General features: G+C 40.4%; 1 pseudogene; it reads right to left on the reverse strand.

Annotated features, from left to right (window-relative positions):
• Window positions 1–234: 234 nt before the first annotated feature.
• Window positions 235–1,038, reverse strand: LOC101610769 (annotated as a pseudogene).
• Between the last annotated feature and the right edge of the window lie 24,990 nt (window positions 1,039–26,028).

A 26,028-nucleotide genomic window follows, 5' to 3' on the forward strand; every position in this document is an offset into this window, starting at 1 on the left:
TCTGTTAAATAAACATCTCTCCCCAATTTACAAGAAAATAATTTAGAAATAAACAAGAAACCAAAAAGTTTATCCCACCAAAAGCGTATCCCTGTCGGATCCCAGGAAGGAACAGAAGGCTGGGGCCTACTTTCTATCAGAGATAGAGGCACATAGGTTCAAAGTTTCTCAGGCAAATTCACGGTTAGAGTAACTGAGAGCAAAGAATTTGACGTTTCCCCCGACGCTGATTTCTCAAATAGTCAGCCCAATTAAATATTTCAAAACGTGTTCATAGTCGCTGCTGTCGTCGTCGTCGTCATCATCATCATCATCATCATCATCATCAGATACCTCATTTAAAGGAGACTTCAGTGACTGTAAGAGTCTGATCTAGTGGGCTGGCACGTGGCCATGTACCCGGTGGAAAGCAGGTCATAGCAGAAGTCACAAATCCGCACGGGCTTAGAAGACTGGATTGGAAGAAGAAATCTCTTTTCAGAGCAGGGCCCACAAACAACAAAACCACATTTTCGGCAATGGTGACGATGATTAACTGGTGTAAATTTTGCTTTCTGACAGCACATATACACAGTGACTTCAGTCAGGAACCCAGACAGCAGCATGCTCATTACTGGGTGTCTTCCCACTTTTGGAGAGTAAATCAGTAACACATTTATTTATGTGATTCATCCATTCTGACTTCTAGGTGGCGGTGGCAGCATACACTGCGAACGATTTAGTTGGTGTGTTGACAAACCACCCATTCCTTAATTCTCCTTCATCTTTGATGGAATCAATGGTGACATTCTCTAAGGGGATTATATGTTGTTTGTTGTACTTTTTCTTCTGAATGACAATGTTGCTATATACAAGAATATCATTAAATAGGAAAAACTGCCTTGCCTTAGGCTTCTTTCTGCACAAATTAGTCAATACTCCTTCTCCAATTAGCACCCGCCCTGGTATAGTTAGGGGTTGACCAGCTGCTCCAAAGCAATTTTCAACTATACTTATGCGCCTGGTATTTGCTTCACTATTTGCCAAACGATCCACCATCTTTTGGTAATAGCCTTACCTAGCAGGGCGCAGGCTGCGGCAGCAGATGCACCGAAGGTCTGACTCTTCCTGGGCGCAGCTTCAGGCCCCATCCCACACACCCCTGCCCAGCCTCGCAGGGAGTGCACAGCCCCAGGATGCCTGCAAGATCCAGACACCATAGGAGCGTGGAAGGACCTATACCCTGAATTCTTATGTTTGATCTTTTCATAGTGTCTGGAATACCTTTGAAATTCCCATTCATACTTTTCTATTAGTTTGTCTTTCTCTTTGTTGGACTGTATTAGATCTGCCACCTGGTCTTCTAGCTTAGATATTCTGTCCTCTCCTTCATCCATTCTATAGGTGAGATTTTCTGCAGAGTTTTTTATTTCATTAACTATGTTCTTCATTGCTAGGAATTCTGACTGGTTTTTCCTTATTATTTCTATTTCCTTATTTGTGTCTTTTATTGACCTCTTTATTTCATTAAATTGGTGTCCTATGTCTTCTTTGATTTCATCTTTCTTTCCTTTGATTTCCTCTTTGACTTCTTTGAGCATACTTATAATCATTCTTTTGAAATCTTAGGCATTTCCTCTAACTCATTTTCACTGGAGGTCATTTCTGATGCATTAATACTTTTTGGTGGATTTATATTGTCTTGGTTTTTCACACATTTCTCATGTTATAATGTATATATTTTAGCATCTTGGATTAATTTAATGCTTGTATTTTCGAGTTAGCCGCAGTATTATTAGATGTATCAGTCAATCTGATGTCATATATCTTCAGGGTAGGAGCTTAAGGTACTAGGTGTGGCTCTCAAATCTCTGAGAATATCTACAAAAGTGACCTTAGGTGTTGGGTTTGTCTGCTATAAGAGTATTCAAGAAGGCTGAGTGGAACAAAATACAGGCAGATTCTAAACTTCAACTAAATAATGTACACATTCAATGAAAAACAGCACAGAGTATTTATGCAAGAGTAGGTATTTTGACAAGCAGATCCTCTAACAAGGTCACTGTCCCTTAGGGTGTGTGATGCCCCACACTTTTAATCCTGTCAATAAGGAGGTTAAGATTTCTGGTCTGCTGAGGGTTCCAAGTCAGCTTGTGACCAAGTGAGACCCTTCCCTAATGTACAACAGAAGAGGAAACAAAGCCACTAGAAATCAAGAAGCAACAAATAACAAGCCCAAAATATAGCTTATTTAAGAATGGCAAATTTGCCGGGCATGGTGGCACATGCCTTTAATCCCAGCACTCGGGAGGCAGAGGTAGGAGGGTCACTATGAGTTCAAAGCCACCCTGAGATGACAGAGTGAATTCCAGGTCAGCCTGGACTAGTGTGAGACCCTACTTTGAAAAACCAAAAAAACAAAAAAAAAGAATGACAAATCCAACCATCCATCCAAATTTAAACTGTAATTATCCTAATATGGAAGATACAATTAGCACTTCTGGTTCAGGCCTATATACCAGGCTTATTTGGTGGGTACTGACCTGGTGTATTCCCAGTTACCTTTTGGGATGATTTTGGTCTGTTATGCTGCACTCCTGCTTGGGGCCCTCTTTGGTGGATTGTGAATTCAAATAGGCTGACTGGGTCATTGGATCACTGCTCTGGTCGCCGGTGCTGAGTGCTGTGTAGTTGAGCTCCCTTTCCCTGGTCTCTGGTGCTTGCTGGTGCTTGCACTGGTTGTGGGGGAAGGGGACTGTGGATGGTGGCTCTAGTTCTCCTGCTGGTCCACGTGATCCTCTATCTCATAATCTGCTCCTCCATTGTTCATTGTAGTTCTCCATTCACATTTCTATTTTTTTTTTATTTTTATTAACATTTTCCATGATTATAAAATATATCCCATGGTAATTCCCTCCCTCCGCACCCCCACACTTTCCCATTTGAAATTCCATTCTCCATCATATTACCTCCCCATTACAATCATTGCAATTACATATATACAATATCAACCTATTAAGTATCCTCCCCCCTTCCTTTCTCTACCCTTTATGTATCATTTTTAACTTACTGGCGTCTGCTACTAAGTATTTTCATTCTCACGCAGAAGCCCAGTCATCTGTAGCTAGGATCCACATATGAGAGAGAACATGTGGCGCTTGGCTTTCTGGGTCTGGGTTACCTCACTTAGCATAATACTTTCCAGGTTCCATCCATTTTTCTGCAAATTTCATAACTTCATTTTTCTTTACCGCTGAGTAGAACTCCATTGTATAAATGTGCCACATCTTCATTATCCACTCATCTGTTGATGGACATCTAGGCTGGCTCCATTTCCCAGCTATTATAAATTGAGCAGCAATAAACATGGTTGAGCATGTACTTCTAAGGAAATGTGTTGAGTCTTTTGGATATATGCCTAGGAGTGCTATAGCTGGGTCATATGGTAGATCAATCTCTAGCTGTTTTAGGAACCTCCACACTGTTTTCCACAATGGCTGGACCAGATTGCATTCCCACCAGCAGTGCAGAAGGGTTCCTTTTTTTCCACATCCCCGCCAACATTTATGATCATTTGTTTTCATGATGGTGGCCAATCTGACAGGAGTGAGATGGAATCTCAATGTAGTTTTAATCTGCATTTCCCTGATGACTAGTGACGTAGAACATTTTTTTAGATGCTTATATGCCATTCGTATTTCTTCCTTTGAGAACTCTCTATTTAGCTCCATAGCCCATTTTTTGATTGGCTTGTTTGATTCCTTATTATTTAATTTTTTGAGTTCTTTGTATATCCTAGATATTAATCCTCTATCAGATATATAGCTGGCGAAGATTTTTTCCCATTCTGTAGGTTGCCTCTTTGTTAAGGGTTTATCTATCTTGTTTATCCTTTCAAAGAACCAATTCTTTGTTTCATTAATTCTTTGGATTTTTTTTTGTTTCTATTTCATTAATTTCTGCCCTAATCTTTATTATTTCTTCCTGTCTACTGATTTTTGGTTTGCCTTGTTCTTCTTTTTCCAAGGCCTTAAGGCGAAGCATTAGGTCGTTTACTTGCGACCTTTCTAATTTCTTAATATAGGCACTTAAGGCTATAAATTTACCTCTTAGAACTGCCTTCATTGGGTCCCAGAGATTGTGGTATATTGTATTCTCATTATCATTTGACTCTATAAATTTTTTGATTTCCTTTTTGATTTCTTCATTGACCCATTCATCATTTAGTAGTGTATTGTTTAGTTTCCATGATTTTGTGTATGCTCTATAGCCTTTCTTGCTACTGATTTGTAATTTAATTCCATTGTGGTCAGATAGAATGCAAGGAATTATTTCAATTTTCCTGAATTTGTTAAGATTTGCTTTGTGTCCTAATATATGGTCTATTTTAGAGAATGTTCCATGTGCTGCTGAAAAGAATGTATATTCTGCAGCCTTTGGATGAAATGTCCTGTATATATCTGTTAAGTCCATTCCTTCTATGACATCATTTAGTCCAGATGCCTCTCTTTTTTTTTTTTCCCGGGATGACCTGTCAATTGATGAGAGTGGGGTGTCAAAGTCACCCACCACCACTGTGTTTGGTGTTATCTGTGACCTTAGTTCTCATAGTGTTTGTTTGACGAATTTGGGAGCCCCCATGTTAGGTGCATATATGTTTAGGATTGTAATGTCCTCCTGTTGGAGTGTGCCCTTAATCAATATAAAGTGACCTTCCTTATCTTTCTTGACTAACGTTGGACTAAAGTCTACCCTGTCCAATATTAGGATAGCAACCCCTGCTTGTTTTCTAGGCCCATTTGCTTGAAACACCATCTTCCAACCTTTCACCCTAAGGTAATGTCTATCCTTTGTAGAAATGTGAGTTTCTTGGAGACAACAAAATGTAGGATCCTGCTTTTTAAACCAGTCTGCGAATCTATGTCTTTTCGTTGGGGCATTGAGGCCATTGATATTAAGAGATATTATTGAAACGTGTGCATTTATGTTTCCCTTTTTTTTTTTTTTTTTTTTTTTTTGTGGTTCTGGTTCTACCTGTGCTCTCTTGTGTTAACTAGTATTTGAGTATTGCTTGTTTTTTCTAGGTTCCTTATATGTGTGCTTTTCCTTTTCTTCAGCATGGAGGATTCTATCAAGTATTTTCTGTAGTGCTCTTTTTGTCTTCAAGTACTCCTTTAGCCTGCTTTTGTCATGGAATGTCCTTATTTCTCCGTCTATTTGAACGGATAACTTTGCAGGATAAAGTAACCTTGCTTGACAGTTGTTATCTTTCAGAACCTGGAATATATCACCCCAAGCCCTTCTGGCTTTAAAAGTTTGTGTTGAATAATCTGCTGTAATCCTGATGGGCTTACTTTTGTAGGTAACTTGATTTTTCTCTCTAACTGCTTTCAATATTTTTTCTTTGGTGTGTGTGTTTGGAAGTTTGATTATAATATGGCGAGGAGAGGTTCTTTCCAGGTTTTGTCTGGCTGGGGTTCTAAAGGCTTCCTGTATCTGTATTGGCACCTCTTTCTTTGGGGGAAATTTTCTTCTATGATTTTGTTGAAGACACCGACTATGCCTTTTGAGTGAAATTCTTCTTCTTGTACTATGCCCTGGATTCCTATGTTATCTTTTCATAGTGTTCTGAATATCTTGAAATTCCCACTCATACTTTTCTAATAGTTTGTCTTTCTCTTTGTTAGACTGTATTAGATCTGCCACCTGGTCTTCTAGCTTAGATATTCTGTCCTCTCCTTCATCCATTCTACTGGTGAGATTTTCTATAGAGTTTTTTATTTCATTAACTGTGTTCTTCATTGCTAGTAATTCTGATTGGTTTTTCTTTATTATTTCTATTTCCTTATTTATGTCTTGTATTGCCTTCTTTATGTCTTGAAATTGGTGTCCTGCATCTTCTTTGATTCCTTTGATTTCCTCTTTAAGTTCCTCTTTGACTCCTTTGATTTGTTCTCTGACTTCTTTGAACATATTTACAATCATTCTTTTGAAATCTTTTTCAGGCATATTCTCTAACTAGTTCTCACTGGAGGTCATTTCTGATGCATTAATACTTTTAGGTGGATTTATATCGTCTTGCTTTTTAGTGTTTCTTGTGTTTTAACGTATATATTTTTGCATCTTGGATTAAGTTAATGCTTGGATTTTCTAGCCAGCTGGGTATTCTTAGGTGTATCAATTGATTTGATGTTATATATTTTCAGGGTAGGAGCTTAAGGTTTTAGATGTGGCTCTTAAGACTCTGAGGGTATCTACAAAGGTGCTCCTAGGGGTTGAGTTTCCCTGCTATGGGAGTATTCAAGTAGGCTGAGTGGAATAAAACACCAGTAGATTCTAAAAGTTAACTAAACACTGTACCCATTCAGTCAAAAACAGCCCCAAGTATGTATGCCAGAGTAGTTATTATAATTACCAGATCCTCTATCAACACAGAGGTTAAGATTTGTGGTCTGTTGAGGGATCCAAGTCAGCTTGTGACCAAGTGAGACCCTTCCCTGGTGCAAACCCAGTTACCTTGGATGATTTTGGTCTCAGTCAAGTTGCTGCCTGGGTTGTCGGGCTGCTGTTCTGATTTCTGGAGCTGGGCACTGGCTTTTCCTGCAGGGCAAACCCAGCCTGGCAACTGTGGCCCTGCAGATCAGCACCCCTGCTGCCGGAACTGCTGCTGCTTCTGGGTCTGCTGTTTTTGGCACTCCTGGGTCTGCCACTGCTGCCGCTCCTGGGTCTGCTGCTGCTGGGGCCGCTGGTACCGGTTCCAGAGCTGCTGATGTTGCTGCCGAACTCTGCTCTTGCTTGGGTCCCGCTGTTGGCTCAAGTTGGCGTGGCCGGGTCCCAGGACGCTGCTCTGTTTGCTGTTGCTGGGCTCAGGTGGTGGGGGAGGGGAGGGAGCCACAGCTGCTCTGGTTCTCGCTGCTCCACGTGTTCTTCTGCCTCGCGTTCTGCTCCTCCGATGCTCACTGCCGCTCTCCCTTCACGTTTCCTGAGTCACGGAGAGCGCCGGTGTGAGGGGAACCTCCCGCACCTGGCTTGTCCTGTGCCTGGAACCGAGCCTGGCAGCTTTCTGGTGTGCCCCGCCGCCGCCGCCGTGGTTGGCACAGCTGCTGGGCCCACTTTGCCAGCCTGAGCAGGCTCTGGATGCTCTGGATTTCTCCTACTTCTCCGCTGCCGCTTCAGTTTCCTATACACCTCACTTTTTAGTAAAAGTGTGTATTTTGCTGAGGTTTTTTGATCTTTCTTCCCCCAGGCTGCTTTGGCGTGGTACCTACACCGCCATCTTAACCGGAAGTCCCCATTCACATTTCTTGAGTTTGCGAATAGCTCCAGTGTGAGTGGAAAATCCCCTCACCTGGCTTCTCCTGTGGCTCAAGCCGAGCGTTGCAGCTGTGGCCCCACGGACCTGGTGCCACCACTGCTAGAGCCACTTCTGCATGACTATATGGGCTCTGGATGCTCTGGATCTCTCCTTCTTTTACAGCTCATTTTTTAGTGGAAGAGTGTATTTTGCTGTGCCTTTTTTGCCCTTTTCTTCCCTAGGCTGTTTGGCATGTTTCCTATACCACCATCTTAACTGGAAATCTCATTTATTTTCTTGATGATAGCCATTTTGACAGGAGTGAGTTGGAATCTCAAAGTAGTTTTAATTTGCATTTCCCTGATGGCTAAGGATTTAGAACATATGCCATCTGTATTTCTTCCTTTGAGAACTCTCTATTTCCACAGCCATTTTTTGAAATGTTTTGTTTTTTGAGTTCTTTGTATATTGTGGATATTAATCCTCTGTCAGCTGTATAGCTGGAAAATATTTTTCCCATTCTGTAGGATGCCTCTTTGCTCCATTCACAGTGTCCTTTGCTGTACAAAAGCTTTGTAATTTCATGAGATTTCAGTATTTGATTAGTGGTTTTATTTCCTGAGCAACTGGGGGTCAGAAAGCCATTTCTAAGCCAACTGTTGAAGGGTTTGCCCTACCTTTTCCTCTAGCAGTTTCAGAGTTTCATGTCCGATATTAAGGTTCCTGATCCATTTAGACTTGATTCTTGTGCATGGAAAAATGACAGTAACTATTTTCATCCTTCTACATATAGATATCCAGTTTTCCCAGCACCACTTGTTGAAGAGGCTGTCTTTTCTCCAATGAATATTTTTCACATTTTTATCAAAAATCAGATGGCTATAGCTGCCTGGATTAACATCTGAGTCCTCTATTCTGTTCCATTGATTGATGTTTCTGTCTTTGTGCCAGTACCATGCTGTTTTTGTTATTATTGCTCAGTAATATAGCTTAAATTCAGATATGGTGATACTGCGAGCCTTATTTTTGTTGCTCAAAATTGTTTTAGTTATTCAAGGTTTTTTGTGCTTCCAATGAACTTTAGGATTTTTTTTTTTCTATTTCTGTGACAAATGCCATTGGGATTTTAGTGGGGATTGCATTAAATGTGTTGATTGCAATTGGTAAGATTGATATTTTCACAATATTGATTCTTCCAACCCAAGAACATGGGATGTCCTTTCATTTCCTAGTATCTTCTGCAATTTCTCACTTGAGTGTTTTAAAGTTCTCATTGTAGAGATCCTTCACTTCCTTTATTAGGTTTACTCCAAGGTACTTTAATTTTTTTGAGGCAATTGTGAATGGGAGAGATTCCTTGATTTCATCCTTTGTGTGTTTGTTTTTAGTATATAGGAAAGGTACTGATTTCTCTGTTTATTTTGTACACTGCTACATGGCTATAGGTGTTTATCAGCTCTGACAGTTTGCTGGTAGAGTCTTTAGAGTCCATTATGTATAGAATTATATCATCTGCAAATATTATAATTTTATCACTTCCTTTCCAATTTGTATCCCTTTTATGAGTATCTTTTGCCTTATTGCTATAGCTAGGACTTCCAGAACTATATTATGTGGACATCCTTGTCTTGTTCCTGAATTTAGTGGAAAAGCTTCAATTTTTTCCCCATTTGTATTACGTTGGCTGTAGATTTGTCATAAATAGCTTTCATTATGTTGAGATATGTTCCTTCTATTCCCAGTTTCTGTAGGACTTTAACCATAAAGGCATGCTGGATACTGTCTTTCTTCTGGTCAGATTTGCTAAGGGTTTATCAATCTTGTTTATCCTTTCAAAGAACCTACTCTGGGTTTCATTGATTCATTGGATTGTTTTTTAGTTTCTATTTCATTAATTTCTGCTCTAGTTTTTATTATTTCTCCCTGTTTACTGATTTTTTGTTTACCTTATTCTTCTTTTTCCAAGGCCTTAAGGTGAAGCATTAAATTGTTTACTTGTGAACTCTCTAATTTCTTAATATGGCCACTTAGAGCTAAAAAAAATTCCTCCTAGGACTACCTTCATTCTGTCCCAAAGGTTTTGGTATGATGTAGTCTCATCATCATTTGATTCTATGAATTTATTGGTTCCCTTTTTGATTTATCCAATGACCTATTCATCATTCAACAGTGTACTGTTTAGTCTCCATGAATTTTTGTATGCTCTGCAGTTTTTGTTATTGCTGATTTGTACTTTAATCCCATTGTAGTCAAATAGAGTACAAGGAATTATTTCAATTTTCCTATATTTGTTAAGATTTGCTTTGTGTTCTAATATATAGTCTATTTTGGAAAAATGTTCCACATGCTGCTAAGAAAAAAATCTATATTCACCAGCATTTGGATGAAAAGTTCTGTATATATCTATTAGGTCCATTTCTTTCATGACATCATTTAATCCAGATGTCTCTATGTTTATTTTTTGCCAGGATGACCTGTCAATTGACGAGAGTAGTATACTGAAGTCACCCATTACAATTGTGCTCTGTGTTATCTGTGAACTTAAGTCAATTGTGTTTGATGAAATTGGGAGCCGCCATGTTAGGTGCATATACGTTTAGGATTGTAATGTCCTCCTGTTGGAGTGTTCCTTTAATCAATATAAAGTGATTTTCTTTCCTAAATAGTGTTGGTTTAAAGTCTATTATGGCAGAGATTTGCATAGCAATACCTGCTTCTTTTCTAGGCCTGTTTGCTTGAAGTACAATTTACTATTCTTTCACCCTAAGATAGTGTTTAACTTTAATGGAGAGGTGAGTTTCTGGAGGCAACAAACAGAAGGATCCTGCCTTTTAATCCAGTCTACAAGCCTGTGTCTTTTGGTTGGGACATAGAAGCCATTGATATTAAGAGTTATTATTGAAAGGTGTTTATTTATTCTGCCATTCTTCTTGTTTTGTATTTCTCCTAGTTTTTCCTTTACTCTCTTGTATTAACTATTATTTAAGTGTGGTTCATTTTTTTCTGTTTCCTCATGAGTGTGCTTTGCTTTCTCTTCAGTGTGAAGGATTCCTTCAAGTATTTTCTGTAAAGCTGGCTTAGTTGTCATAAATTCATTTAGCCTATTTTTGTTGTGGAATGTCTTTATTTCTCCTTCAGTTTGGATAGATAGCTTTGCAGGATAAAGCATTCTTGGCTGATAGTTGTTATCTTTCAGAACTTGGAATACATCATTCTAAGCCCTTCTGACTTTTAAAGTTTGTGTTGAGTAATCTGCTGTGATCTTGATGGGCTTACCTTTATTGGTGACTTGCTTTTCCTCTCTAACTGCTTTCAATATTTTTTTCTTTGGTTTGTGTGTTTAGTTGTTTAATTATAACATGGCAAGGAGAGGTTCTTTTCAGGTTTTGTCTGTTTGGTGTTTTAAAGGCTTCCTGTATCTACACTGGCACCTCATTCCCAATTTAGGGGAAGCTTTCTTCTGTGATATTGTTGAAAAAGTCTATTAAGCCTCTGGATTGAAATTCTTCTCCTTTTGCTATACCCTGAATTCTTGTTTGATATCTTCATGTTTCCTGGATGTCTTGAAATTCTCACTCATACCTTCCTATTAACTCGTCTTTCTCTTTGTTGTACTGTATTAGATCTACCACCTGGTCTTCTAGTTTAGATATTCTGTTCTCTCCTTCATTCATTCTACTCATGAGATTTTCCACAGAGTAGTTCTGTGTTTTTTTTTTTTTATTTGACTGACTATGTTTTTCAGTGCTAGCACTTCTGCTTGGTATTTCTTCGGTATTTCTATTTTCTTATTCATGTCTTGTAATGACCTCCTTGTTTCATTATGCTGGTTTCCTCGGCTCTCTTGGAATTCCTTCAGAAGTTTTATTTTCTCTTTAATTTCTTTGTTTTCTTATTTGATTCCTTTGATCCTTTTATTTCTGTGAGTATTGATAAAATTATTTTTTTTAATCTTTGTCAAGCATTTTATGTAAAACAGTTTCATTTGGGGCAATTTCTGATGGATCTGTAATTTTTGGTGAGATTGTATTGTCTTGATTCTTTGTGTTTCTTATATTATAATGTTATGATATTTGCATCTTTTGAGTTGATTTGATATTTGAGTTTTCTAATAGTCTGTGGTGCTTTTAAGTTTGGAAATCCAACTTTGTGTACTTCCAGTATAGGAGTTTAAGGTGCCAAGTGCTCCTCTTGTACTCCAATCCAACTGCAAAAGTAATCCTAATTGTTGAGTTTGCCTGCTATTCAAGTATTCTAGTGGGCTAGGTGGAGCAATTTACTGACAAATTCTAAAATTCAGCTAAACAATATCCACATTCAATAAAAACCAGCACAGAGCATGCAAGTCTGGGGATTGAAACAAACAGATAACCTTATAAAACCAAAATCCCTATGTGTTGCACTGCACCCTTAATCCTGTCAGCTGGAAAGTTGAGATTTCTGTTCTGAAATGGGTTCCAGGTCAGCCTGGGTCTGAATCAGACCCTGCTCCCAATAATGACAGAAGAAAAAGGCAAAGGCCCTATGAATCTGAAAGCACCAAAGGCAACAATAGTCAATCCCCAAATGCATAATTGAGAATTGTAAAGTCAACCAAGAATATGTAACCCATAACCTGCCCTGACATGGAAAGAGAGATTAGCACTTCCAGTACAGGCCTATGTACCTATTTTTTTGTCAGTCAGCCTTGTTACCTTTTGGGGTGGCTTCCAATCTCACCAATACTGAGTGCCCACCTGATCCCTCCATGTTGTATTGTGAATCTGGTGCTGGATGCCCTGCTGCCAGGAGCTGAATGCAATCTATGGAGAGTTGTGGTGCTGTAGTTTGGGGGTTGGGGAATAGGAGAGTGTAGGAAGCCTGGAGTTGTACTGGAACTGCTCAGCTGGTCCTGCCTGTGTCCCCTTCAGCAGCTCCTCTGCTGTCAGGTTTCTTCGCTTTGCAAGGAGGCTGGTGAGGTTGGAAAATCCCTTTGTTTGGTCTCTGCTCCTGCATTCTGGGTGCCAGGGAGGTGTGCAGATCTGCATGGATCGGGTCTAGTCTGCAAGCACATTGGGATTCTGACCTGTTTCCTCCTTTCTGATAGATCTTAGTCTCTCCTACTTCTCTGCTGTGGCCAGTAAAAACACCTTTACTTTTTGGACAAAGAGTGTATTTTGCTGTGGTTTTGCTCAAATTCCTCCCTAGGCTGGATTGATGTGCCTCCTATGCAGCCATCTTACCCAGTAGTCCTTCCAAGAATGCTTCTTAAGGCCTTGCTTGGGCTGCTTTTTACCCCTAGATGAATCAGTGTTTCTTGAAAAGTAAGTAAGATCAGAAGAGCTTGTGACATATGTCGACATCTGCTCCAAAGGAGATGCTCATGTCAGTCAAATTAAGAAAGATATTAGGCAACATGGAATGTTACCACAGTTCTTTTTTTTGTTTATTTGCTTTGTTTCTTTTTTTTTTTTTTTGGAAACAGTGTTCACTGGGTACCTCAGGCTGGTCTGGCCTTCATGATCATCCTCCAGTCTTAGCTTGCCGAGTGTTGGGATTACAGGTGGGAGCTGTAGTACCTGGTCTTCCACAGTCCACTGTCCTCATCCACATCCCTTGCTTTTCCACCAATGCATTTCCAAAAATGTGCTTTGCTGGCTATAAAGCAGCATCTCTACATTCAGTTGTCCTCTCTGTGAGGTGCAGGCTTACCTTGTGACTACATTGTCTTAACACCTGCAAATTCTAGGCTGTATGCTAACCTCTTGGTCAGAGGCAGGTATGTTCTTCATAGTCTAGCAACTCAAAAGTCAACTAAATTTGTTTTCCTAGCAGTGAAATACCTGCTTCGGTGAATCTGTTCTGCTGCCATGGTTATGCACATGTGAAGAGCAAATCTCTGCCCATTAATTGCCAAAAGCATACCACTTTAGTCACCAACTCTTTCTTGGTCTGATGAGGGAGCCTGAGTAGTGTCTTCAGCCAGAATCACAAGAATTTCCAAGTTCAGGTTTTCTGGCAATGCTTCAGCTGAGTTTATGCCAGTTTTACACTTGGGGATTTCAAAGAGTAGAGCTCTTCCCTTGCCCTTGCTATTTCTGTATCTCAGTGACATATCTTAGCTTTGCCATCCTATAGGCTCTCACTATAGATAATTTAGCCCTCATTGTATCCCAGTGGGTAGTGTTTTTCCCCAGGTTTTAATTTTTATTATGTTTAGAAAGGAATAACATAATTGAGAGAAAAAGCAAAGGCAACAGGTTTCCCTAATTTGTAGGTTCTTGCCATGTTCTCAGTGTATTTCCTGTGTCCCTTCTTTGAATAAAATTAATTCAAAGGCTGGATCACAAAAGTTGGATTTTTGGAGTTCAGTAAGAAGAATTAGTATTTGGCTCTCAGTGGATCTGGACTGTTAGCTAGAGGCAGAATGGGCTTCCCTGTGTGCTTTGCTTTGCTGCTCTCAGAACAAGCTTAGGTCAAACCTGCCTCTTCCTCCTAGTTCAGCGGGTTTCCTCCTGCATCCAGGGTTGTGCTATCCCATGTCTGAAGTTGTTCAGAGGAAAGGGCACCATGGGTCACTTCCAAGTGTCCCATTATGCTGGGCCTGAAAGTCAGTAATTTCAGAATCTTCATCAGTGTGCTTGCTTGAAGACTACTTTCCTTTCCATTCCCCTACTACTCATTGTTATGGACAAAGATAAAGTTTCTTTGCATAATAAGAAACCCAAACTGGAGAGGGCTGGAGAGGTGGTTTAGCAGTTAAGGTGCTTGCCTGCAAAGCCAAAGGACCCAGGTTCTATTCCCCAGGACCCATATAAGCCAGATGCACATGGTGGCACAAGTATCTGGAGTTTGTTTGCAGTCGCTAGAGACCCTGGCATGCTCATTCTATCTGCCTCTCTCACTGTCAAATAAATAAATAATTTAAAATATAGATATTATATATACTATATAATATACATAATAAGCCAAAAATATATCAATAAAATAAAAATAATTAGTAACAAAGATTTTACTTTCCTTTTTGTCATTTTGACTTCAAAAATCCAGTCAGGAGCCAGGTATGGTGGTGCACGCTTTTAATCCCAGCACTTGGGAGGCAGAGGTAGGAGGATCGCCTTGAATTCAAGGCCACCCTGAGACTACAAAGTGAATTCCAGGTCAGCCTGAGCTAAAGTGAAACCCTATCCTGAAAAACAAAACAAACAAACAAAACAGTCAGAGGATGAGGAAATGGTTCAATGGGCAAAAGTGTAGTGTAAGCATGACAACCTGAGTTCAGATCCCCAGAACCCACAGAAAGCTAGACATAGGCAGCATACATCCCTACAGGAGATGGGAAGTAGAGACAGGAAGGAGGATCCCTGGAAGTTTGTGGGCCAGCTAACCCGGCCTACGCAGCGGCAACTAAGAGACTATTATTCCTCAAGGTAGAAGGTGAGGACTGATACCTGAAATTGTCTTCTGACCTCCACATGTGCTATGGCACACATGGTCCCACAATGGCACGTGTTTGCACGTACACACGTGCACACACAAACACAAATAGTTTTTAAAATCTGGTAAAAAGTTCTGAAATGTAAATAATGTGATATAAAATGGAAAATATTTTAGATTATCTTAAATATTTTTATTAAGTGTTTAAAAAGCTTTTATTTATTTTAGAGAGAGAGAGATTAAGAGAGAGAGAGAGGGCTGGAGAGATGGCTTAGCGGTTAAGCGCTTGCCTATGAAGCCTAAGGACCCTGTTCGAGGCTCGGTTCCCCAGGACCCACGTTAGCCAGATGCACAAGGGAGCGCATGCCTCTGGAGTTCGTTTGCAGAGGCTGGAAGCCCTGGCGCGCCCATTCTCTCTCTCTCCCTCTATCTGTCTTTCTCTCTGTGTCTGTCGCTCTCAAATAAATAAAAAAATTAAAAAGAGAGAGAGAGAGAGAGAGAGAGAGAGGGAGGGAGAGAATGACAGGCCAGGGCCTCCAGCCACTGCAAACAAACTCCAGAGGCATGTGCCACTTTGTGCATCTGGCTTATGTGGTTCCTAGGGAATCGAACAGGGGGTCCTTTGGCTTTGCAGGCAAATGCCTTAACAGCTAAGCCATCCCTCCAGCCCTTAGTTTTAAATTTAAAATTAATAAAAAGTAAATAAAAGCTGGAGGGATGGCTTAGTGGTTAAGGCACTTTCTTGCAAAGTCACACAACCCAGATTTATTTTCCCAGTACTCACATAAAGCCAGATGCACAAATTGGCACATGCATCTGAAATTCATTGGCAGTGGCTGGAAGCCCTAGCACACCCCTATCCTCTCTATCTCTCTCTGCTTGCAAATAAAAATAAAATTAAATTCTTTTTAAATTTTTATTTCTTTATTTGAGAGGGACAGACAGAGAAGGAGGCGGGGGGGAGAGAGAATGGGCATGCCAAGACCTCCAGCCACTGCAAACGAACTCAAGATGCATGCTCCCCCTTGTACATATCTGGCTCCCGTGGGTCCTGGGCAATCAAGTCACAGACTGGGGCCCTTAGGCTTCACAGGCAAATGCATAATCACTGAGCCATCTCTCCAGCCCCCAAAATAAAAAATCAGGGCTAGAAAGATGGCTTAGCAGTTAAAGCTCTTGCCTGTGAAGCCTAAAGACCCAGGTTCAATACACCAACACCAACATAAGCCAGATGCACAAGGTAGCACATGCATCTAGAGTTCATTTGCAGTGGCCCTGGCGTGTCCATTCTCTCTCACACTCTAATAAATAAATGAAATACTTTATAAAAATTTTAAAAATTCTCCGCGTGGGGGAGGCATCGAGAATTTGGGGGCTTACAGTACTCCAAACCTAGCCTTTGGACCCTATATATAGGTAGGAGTGTGGAACTGGTATGAAATGAGCTTGTTCACCTTTATTAAGTAAAAAAGTGTTGTTAAAATTTTTTTTAAATCTGTTTGTAAGTCACCAGAGCTCCCTGGCTGGACGCTTCTGTGCTGCGCAGTACGGAGGTGCAGTGGAGCATGGGGAATCTGCCTCAAGAGCACAGGCCGTTTCTAGCAGCAGCAGCCCTCTCCCCACAGCCACAGCAACCTGATTTTCCTCTCCTCTATGACTCCGAGTTGGAAGTCTGGTTAGGCCGTGTCAGCGGCACAGTTCCATGGGGAAGGCATGCGTGCCACTGTCTCCTGAGTCTCCAGAGCCCCCTGGGCTTTTGCCTCTCATGGTTGTGTTTGGATTCCAGAAGAGACACCAGTAGATTTCCAATACGTGTTTTCCCCTTGAAGCAGTTTAAGGTGGTTTCTACTGTTTATAACAACATGGAATAAATAGATAAGTAAAGAGATGATTGAATGAAAATTCTAACAAGTATGTGTCTTTAACTGTAAATAATAAGAGATCACAATTGTTCAGAATTGTATGCAAAACTGCTTTGACCTCCTTAGAAAAATCCTAATTGCCCAGAGTGTTAGACAGAGTAGAGCACAGTGTGGCTAATTCAAAACAACACATTAACACCAAAAAAGAGCATTTATTTGATATTTGGAACGCATTTGTATAAGTTGGGGGTGGGGATGAGGGAGAAGCAAAGACAAGATAGAGCTTCCTAATTGTTTTACAGAGAATTTAATCAGCACAAATTCTCGAAGAATGACGTTGATCACACAGCAGGTGTTTGATAAATGCATGTTGATTAATTGATTTAGAACACACCAGCTGGTGAAAGAATGTAATCTACAATCAAACTGTTTGACAGAAGAAAGCCAGGATGGGTTTTATAATTAGTAACAGAGTGGAATTCTATGTGCAAATGATCCAGACATGGTGTTGCTCTCCCTGGTTTCCTTCTTTGATGAGAATAAGAGAATCAAACTGCTTTGAGAGGAAGGTATTTTTAAGACATAAGCAAAGGTAAGTCTCTAGTCCTTTGTTCCCAGTTCTGAGTGTGCATGTGGAAAGCTTTTTGGTTGCAAATATCTACTGTGGGGGGGAGGGAGGGAATTGCCCATACATTCACAAGAAATTCTTATGGAGATCATGGGAATCTTGGTTTTTATTTTCCTCAACATCAGAAATCAATATTTAAATTTTACAAGTTTGAAGACAGAAGTAAAAGATTTTTAGAGCACCAGGCTCATGAGGGTGGAGATGCCCCTGATCGAGCCTCTGTACTATCAACTGGTAGAAATTATTAGATAAGGGGCTGGAGAGATGGCTTAGCGGTTAAGGCGCTTGCCAGCAAAGCCTAAGCAACACCCAGCTTCGATTCTCCAGGTCTCACGTAAACCAGATACACATGGTGGTGAATGCGTCTGGAGTTCATTTGCAGTGGCTAGAGGCCTTGGCCCCCCATTCTCGCTCTGTCTCTCCTTCCCACACCACCTCTCTGTCTTAAATAAATAAATAAGTAAATAAAAATAAATCTTAAACTGGGTGTGATGGTGCACGCCTTTAATCCCACCACTGGGGAGGCAGAAGTAGGAGGATCGCAGAGAGTTAGAGGTCACCCTGAGGCTACATAGTGAATTTCAGGTCAGCCTGAGCTACAGTGAGACCCTACGTCATAAAACTAAACTAAATGAAAATAAAATAGAATAAAGAATTTAGTAGATAAGGAATGCATACAGGAATGGGTCTGCCAAATCCATAACATGGAAAAGTGTACAAAAGTTGTCCTGCTCTGGTCTTTTCAATGAATAATACCCTCTAGAATTTTGTAAATCTCACAATTAAACTGGAGGAAAGTGCCCCCTCTGGTAGAATATTAGACACACATTCCAAAGTAGAGATTTTTTTTTTTTTTTTTTTTCCTGAGGTAGAGTTTCACTCTTGTCCAGGCTGACCTGGAATTCACTATGTGCCTTGAACTCATGGTGATCCTCCTACCTCTGCCTCCCCAGTGCTGGGATTAAAGGTGTGCCCCACCACACCCGGCTGAGATTTTTTTTTTTAACTTTTTTTAAGTTGTGGCTTTACCCTTGTCAGGCTCAGTCTCTTTCTCTCTCTCTCTTTTAAGATTTATTTTTATTTATTTATTAGCTACAGTGAGATGGGTGTGGGGGGAGAGAGAAAGAGAGAGTGAGAAGGGGCACGTCAGGGCCACTACCCATTGAAAACGAATTCCAAACACATGTGCCACCATGTGCAACTGGCTTACGTGGGTCCTGGAGAGTGAACAGGGATCCTTTGGCTTTGCAGGCAAGTACCTTAACCACTAAGCCATCTCTCCAGTCCTCAAAGTAGAGATTTGAATGCAAAAATTGACTGGAAGCTGCAAGGATGGCTCAGTGGTTAAAGGCACTTGCTTTCTAGGCCTGTAGGCCTGGGTTCAATTCCCCAGTGTCCATGTAAAGTGAGATGCACAAAGTGGCACATGTGTCTGGAGCTCATGTGCAATGGTGGGAGACCCTGGTGTACCCATATATTCTCATTTTCTTGCTTGCTCTCTCTTTCAAGTAAATGAAAACTGTATTTTTCAAAAAATTGATTGGTCACTTGGCTCCTGAATTTCCAGGTTCTGGTGAACTTCCCTCATCTCAGGCTGAGATGAAAGACACCCTTCCCTTCTTACTCCCACATGGACTCTGTACCCTTTCATGCCCTCCACATGACAGGGGCTCTCTGTATTTTTTTTTTTTTTCTCTGTGTACTTTTTTTTCTTGCCTTCTCTTAATCTAATAAAGTCTCTCTTAACCTTTAAAAAAAAAATGACTGAAACCATGCCTCAATGAGGAGGGAGAAAGGTAGAATATTCCCTGGAGAAGCTGATCCCAGTAAGGTTTTATCTATGGCCTCAGTCATCCTCTGGGGGTTATGGAATGGAGATGACCCTTTAGAGTTGTAAATTGAGACCAAGTGGTGAGGTTATATATTTCTGCCTTTAACCAATCATTTGTTACAGACAGAGGCTGCCTCCTGGTAGACAGTATGGACCTTAGTAGTCAAGGGATGGTCTCAGTAAAGGACACAACTGTAAGACAATAGCAACTAGAAAATGAAGACTAATACTACCCACTATAATAATACAAAACAGGCATTGCGGCGCACACCTTTAATTGCAGCACTCAGGAGGCAGAGGTAGGAGGCTTGCTATGAGTTTAAGGCCACCCTGAGACTACATAGTGAATTTCAGGTCAGCCTGGACTAGAGTGAGACTCTACCTTGAAAAACAAACAACAGCAACAACAAAAAGAAAAGAACAGAATTGGGCTGGAGAAATGGTTTAGCAGTTAAGGTGCATGTCTGCACAGCCTAATGACCCAGGTTTGATTCTCCAGGTCCCACTTAAGCCAGATGCACATGGTGGAGCATGTGTCTGGAGTTCATTTGCAGTGGCTAGAGCACCCATTCTCACTCTTTTTCCCTCTCTCTCTCTGTCTCTAATAAACAAATAAAAATAAATCTTAAAAAAGAATGAAATCCTGAGATCATTAGTGACACTTAGCTATTCAAGCTGTTATTATTCAAAACTATCATTAGTAAGATAATGAGTATTTTATAGTAAAGATTCGAGTTGGGCATGGTGGCACAAACCTTTAATCCCAGCACTCAGGAGGCAGAGGTAAAAGGATTATCATGAGTTTGACACCACCCTGAGACCATATAGTGAATTCCAGGTTAGCTTGGACTAGAGTGAGACTACCTCAAAAGACCAAAAACAAATAAACAGAAAATAGGTTCAAAGTATTGCCACAAAAGTCCTGGAATTTTATATCAATGATCTTTAGCTCTATATCTGGTATAGGTGAATAAATTATTGTGTGAAATTCATTTCTTTACATTTAAATTATACAAGCATGTTTTGAACAATTAGTGGGGAGGGACTTTCTCCCTTGGTTCTTGGAGTGCTGTACTTATTCTGTTACCTCAGTGGCCACTTTTTCCTCATCTCTGATGACTTTCCCCATATCCAGTCTCTGCATTTTGGAGTGTTCTAGTAGGTTTAGTCCTCAGACCTTTTCTTCTTCCTTTCATTAAAAAAAAAAAAAAAGACTTTCATCTTCTAAATGTTCTCATCCAGTCTCACAGCTTTAAATACCATGTGTATCTGGATGACTCACAGATGTTTATCTCTTCCCTGAACTCCGGGATGTTCTATCCAAACACTCAGTCAACATCTTTTTTTTTTTTTTTTTTTTTAATAATCAGTCAACATCTTTACTTGAGTATCTGTGTATATCTCAAACTCAATATGTGAAAACCAAACCCATTATTTTCTCCTACTCTCATCCATTTCCCATGGGAAGCAGAGGTAGGAGGATGGCTGTAAGTTCAAGGCCACCCTGAGACTACATAGTGAATTCCAGGTCAGCCTGAGCTACAGTGAGACCCTACCTCGAAAAAAAAAAAAAAAAAAGATTAAAACAGAGCTGGGGAGATGTCTCAGTGGTTAAACACACTTTCTTGTAAAGTCTAAAAATCTGAGTTACATTCCCTAGCACCCACATAAGGCCAGATGCATAATGTGGCACATGTATCTGGAATTCATTTGTGGCAGGAGGCCCTGATATGCCCATTTTCTTCTCTCTTCTCTCTCTTTCTCTCAAATAAATAAATTTAAATATAAACCAGATTGAAATAAGAAAGTCAATAAATAAATATAAAATATATCAGGGGATAAGGACAAGAGATGAAGGAGAGTGAATAGGATTAAAGAATATTTGTATATATACATATATATACATATATACATATGAATATAAATATATGCATATATATAATATATGTATATAAATATATACATATATATATGAAAATGTGATAATGGGGCTGGAAAGATGGCTTAGTTTTTAAGGTACTTGCCTGGAAAGCCAAAGGACCCAGGTTTGATTTCCCAGGACTCACTTAGCCAGATGTACAAAGGGGAGCATGCATCTGGGGTCCATTTGCAGTGGCTGGAGGCCCTGGCAAATCCATTCATTCTCTCTCTCTCTCAAATAAATATATAAAAATAAAATATTTTTTAAAAGAATTTGTCACTGTAACTACCCACAGGACTTCAGGCCTGAGGGGACAACACTGCCTGTAGTTAAAAGGAGACTCCCAGAGCCGGGCGTGGTGGCTCACGCCTTTAATCCCAGCACTTGGGAAGCAGAGGTAGGAGGATTGCTGTGAGTTTGAGGCTACCCTGGGACTACATAGATAATTCCAGGTCAGCCTGGGATAGAGTGAGACCGTACCTTGAAGAACCAGGGGAAAAAAAAGAAAGAAAGAAAGAAAGAAAGAAAGAAAGAAAGAAAGAAAGAAAGAAAAAATAAAACATTAGAAAGAAAAAAAGAAATTGGGATAATGAAATCAATTATTAAAATAAAATAATGTCAGTTGGTAAGAATACTGCAGATGAAGCCAGATATGGTGGCATACGCCTTTAATCCCAGTACTTGGGAGGCAGAGATAGGAGGATCTCTGTGAGTTCGAGGCCAGCCTGAGACTACATAGTGAATTACAGGTCAACTTGGGCTAGAGTGAGACCCTACCTCAAAAAATGAAAAAAATGAAAGAATGTTGCAGATGAGAGGTGGGTAGACAGTGCAGAGTGGAAAGGGCCAGTCAGTTGGCTTCTTAACCCAGAAAGGTCGGGAAATCCCTCTTTGCTACAGTGACATGAGCTGATATTGACATAAATCATTTTAGGAAGACCATGACCAACTGTCAAATGTTGCAAATGAGTTACATATGAAGTGAGGATGAGAACTAATCTTTGGATATGGTCACATGGAAGATATTGAATATCTTGACCACAGCTGATTTTTGTGGGTAGATTGATTGGAATGGGTTCAGAACAGAAGAAGGAAAAATAAAAGATAGGTCAAAAAGTAAAAAAAAAAAAAAAATAGATAGATGACTTTGTCACCAGGCATGGTGGTGCATGCCATTAATCCCAGCACTTTAGAGGCAGAGGTAAGAGGATTGCTGTGAGTTCAAGGCCAGCCTGAGACTACATAGTAAATTCCAAGTCAATCTGGGCTAGAATGAGACCTTACCTTGAAAAATAAAACAACAGAAAAAAAGATAGATGACTTTGTAGAGTAATTTGATCTATAGCTGAACTGACTGGAGGAGCACTGGCTAGATGGGGTATGGAGCTAATGTATGACTTTTTGTTTGTTCAAATAGGAAATAACTGCTAGGTGTGGTGGCACACACCTTTAATCCCAGCACTCAGAAGGCAGAGGAAGGAGGATTGACCTGAGTCTGAGATCACCCTGAGACTGCATGTTGAATTTGAAGTCAGCCTGGGCTAGAGTGAGACCCTATATTGAAAGAAAGAAGAAAATAACTATGACATATTTGATATTATTGATAATAAGTTAGTAGAAAGAAAATGCTGGTGGGCTGAAGAGATAGCTCAGTGGTTAAAGGCACTTGCCTGCAAAGCCTACTGGCCTGGGTTCAATTCCCTAGTCCCCAAGTAAAGCCAGATGAACAAAGTGGAGCATATGTCTGGAGTTCCTTTGCAGAAGCAAGAGGCCCTGATGCACCCATTCTCCGCCCCCCCCCTCTTTTTCTCTCTGTCCTCCTCATAAATTAAATAAAAATATTTTTAAAAGAATAAAAAACACTGTTGAGTTTCTTTGTCTCTTACTTTTTAGTTTTACATTTTAAAATTTATTTGAGAGAGAGATAAAGAGGGAGAGAGAGATTGAGAATGGGTGTACCAGGGCCTCCAGACACTGCAAATGAACTCTAGAAGCATGTACTGCCTTGTGCACCTGGCTTATGTGGGTCCTAGGGAACTGAACCTGGGTCCTTAGGTTTCACAGACAAGAGCATTAACCACTAAGCCATTTTTCCAGCCCCATCTTTGTCTCTCCTGTGCTATTAAAACAAAATATGTCACTCACAGTTTTGGTAGCTTCATCTGGCAAGCTTCTAGTGAGGGCCTTTTGCCGGCATCACAACATGGTGTGGCAAAAGCACATGTAGAAGTGCACACTTGGGAGAGAGAAAGCAACAGAGATAGTTAAGAAAGGCAAACTCTCTGTACAGCAGCACACTCTTGGGTAACCAATCTATTTCTGCAAGATCTAGCCCACTCTTGCAAGAGAAGCATTAATCCCTTCCAAGCGTGGTGCCTCTAGTCCCTAATCACCTTACTCAAGGATCCACTTTTTTTTTTTTTTTTTGAGGTAGGGTCTCGCTGTAGCCCAAGCTTACCTGAATTCACTATGTAGTCTCAGGCTAGCCTTGAACTCACAGTAATCCTCCTACCTCTGCCTCCCAAGTGCCGAGATTAAAGTGTGTACCATTACACCCATCAGAGAGAGAGAGAATGTGGGTGTGCCCGAGCCTCCAGCCACTGCAAACAAATTGCAGACTCATGTACCACTTTGTGCATCTGTTTTTATGTGGGTACTGGAGATTTGAACTCAGGTGGTTAAGCTTTGCAGGCAAACTCCCTAACTGCTATAGATTCCAACTCTTAAAAGTTCTGAACCTCTCCATATAGTTATATTGGGAGCACATGAATCTTTGAGGGACGCTATAACAACATGCAGAAGAGAGAAGAGTTGTTGGGGTGAGGTTCTTGAGTAAGGAGGATGGAACCCAATATACATGTGCACTGATGGGGTGACTTTCTATAGGATTGTGGACAGTTTACTCATAGTAACCAGAGAGAAAGCAGAAAATATGGGTGCTGACTGTGTTGAGCCAGTGACTATAGTGGTAGATAAGGAAGTTGTCGGTGAAGTAGGAAACAGAGTAGAAGATATTGAAGAACTAGAGAGGGAAAGAAATGAAACAGATTTTTAGGAATATCAGCATTAATGGGCTAAGGAGACACAGTGGAGCTCTATTAAAGGCCAATTTGAGGCGGATCCATTCCTTTAATAATGTGAGTAGTGCTCAAAAACATTGAATTGTAGATGTCTCCCTCTTATGTACTATTTTCATTTCCTTTGCATATTCCTGGGAGTGAGGCAGAATGGCAGTTCTTTTAATTTGAGACACTTCCATAATAGCTGTACCAACATCCACTCCTACCAACAGTGTACGCAGGCTCCCTTACCTCCATATCCTCACCAGCACTTACATTTTAAAAAACATTTTTAAATTTATTTACAAGCACAAAGAGACAGAAAGAAAGAGAATGGGCATGCCAGGACCTTCAGCCACTGCAAACAAATTCCAAATGCATGTGCCACTTTGTGCATCTGGCTTTACATGGGTGCTGGGGAATCAAACATGGGTCATCAGGCTTTGTAGGCAAGGGCCTTAACAGCTGTGCCATCTCTCCAGCCCAGCACTTACATTTTTAACTTAGCACGCAAAGTAAATGGGTTTCATCATGCCATCTTCATACACATGTGTCATTCTATTTGTTCTGTTTCATTTCCCTCTCTCTTCATCCTCTCTCAACTGGATCTCTTTCTTCCTCTAGGTAGTAACCCCTGTGTTTTTCCATTTCACACTCTATTTCTCACCTCTCTTAAGATTTCTTCCTTTCTTGTGATTCCATTTCTAGTTTTATGAACAGCAACTATGCATATATAAATTCACACATATGGATAATTTTAAATGTAGGTTCTATATGTGAAGAAAAATGTGGTATTTATCTCTTTTATTCTGGCTTATTTTTCTTAATATAATTGTTTCCAGTTCCATTCATTTTTCTGAAAATGTCGTGTTTTCATTTTCCTCTATAGATGCATAAAATCCCATTGTATACATGTACCACATTTCTTTTTCTTTTTTTTTTTTTTTTTTGTTTATCGAGGTAGGGTCTTACTGTAGCCCAGGCTGACCTGGAATTCACTATGGAGTCTCAGGATGGCCTCGAACTTACAGTGATCCTCCTACCTCTGCCTCCCGAGTGCTGGAATTAAAGGCGTGCGCCACCACGCCCGGCTGTACCACATTTTTTTATCCACTCATCTATGGACAGACGTGTGGGCTGTTTGAATTTCCTGGCTGATATGAACAGTGCAGCAATAAGCATAGATGCATAAGTCCCTGGGGCATGCTGACTTAGAGTACTTGAGAATATACCAAGAGTGTTGGCATAGGGCAGCAATTATCTTTTGTCTTACTGGAGTGAGAGGACAACTCACTATAGTTTTTGTTTTGTTTTGGTTTGGTTTGTTTTTTTCTAGGTAGGGTCTCACTCTAGCCCAGGCTGACCTGGAACTCACTCTAGTTCCAGGCTGGCCTCAAACTCACAGGGATTCTCCCACCTCTGCCTCCTCTCCCAAGGCTGGGATTAAAGGCATGGACCACCACTCCTGGCTGTAGCTTTGATCTGTGTTTTTCTCATCACTGGCAATGTTGAACATTTTTTAATATTTAGCAACTTAAATATTTTCTTTTAATAAATATATTAAGATTTATTTCTCATTCTTTAACTGGGTTTCTTTCTTGCTATTATGTTGCAGTTTCTTATATATTAGCTCCTTGTTGGGTATATAGTTTTCTTATCTTGCCTCCCATCCCATAGGGTTCCTTTGTTTGTTTGTTTGTTTTTGGTCTTTTGAGTTTTCAATTTTTCGAGGTAGGGTCTCACTCTAGCCCAGGGTGACATAAAATTCACTCTGTACTCTCAGGATGGCCTCAAACACATGGCAATCCACATACCTATGCCTCCAGAGTGCTGGCACTAAAGATGTGTGCTACCACGCCTGGCTCCATGGGGTTCTTTTGATATGCAGAAGCCTTTCAATTTGCTGCAATCCCATTGGTCTATGCTTGTTTTTGTTGCCTGTGCTTTAGTCTTGCCAAATTTTAAAAAAAAATATTTTTGTCTGTCAAGTGCTGGGATTAAAGGCATGTGCCACCACACCTAGCTAAACAATGTTTGT

The sequence above is a fragment of the Jaculus jaculus genome, chromosome 4 (genome assembly GCF_020740685.1).
Source record: "Jaculus jaculus isolate mJacJac1 chromosome 4, mJacJac1.mat.Y.cur, whole genome shotgun sequence".
NCBI classification, from domain to species: domain Eukaryota; kingdom Metazoa; phylum Chordata; class Mammalia; order Rodentia; family Dipodidae; genus Jaculus; species Jaculus jaculus.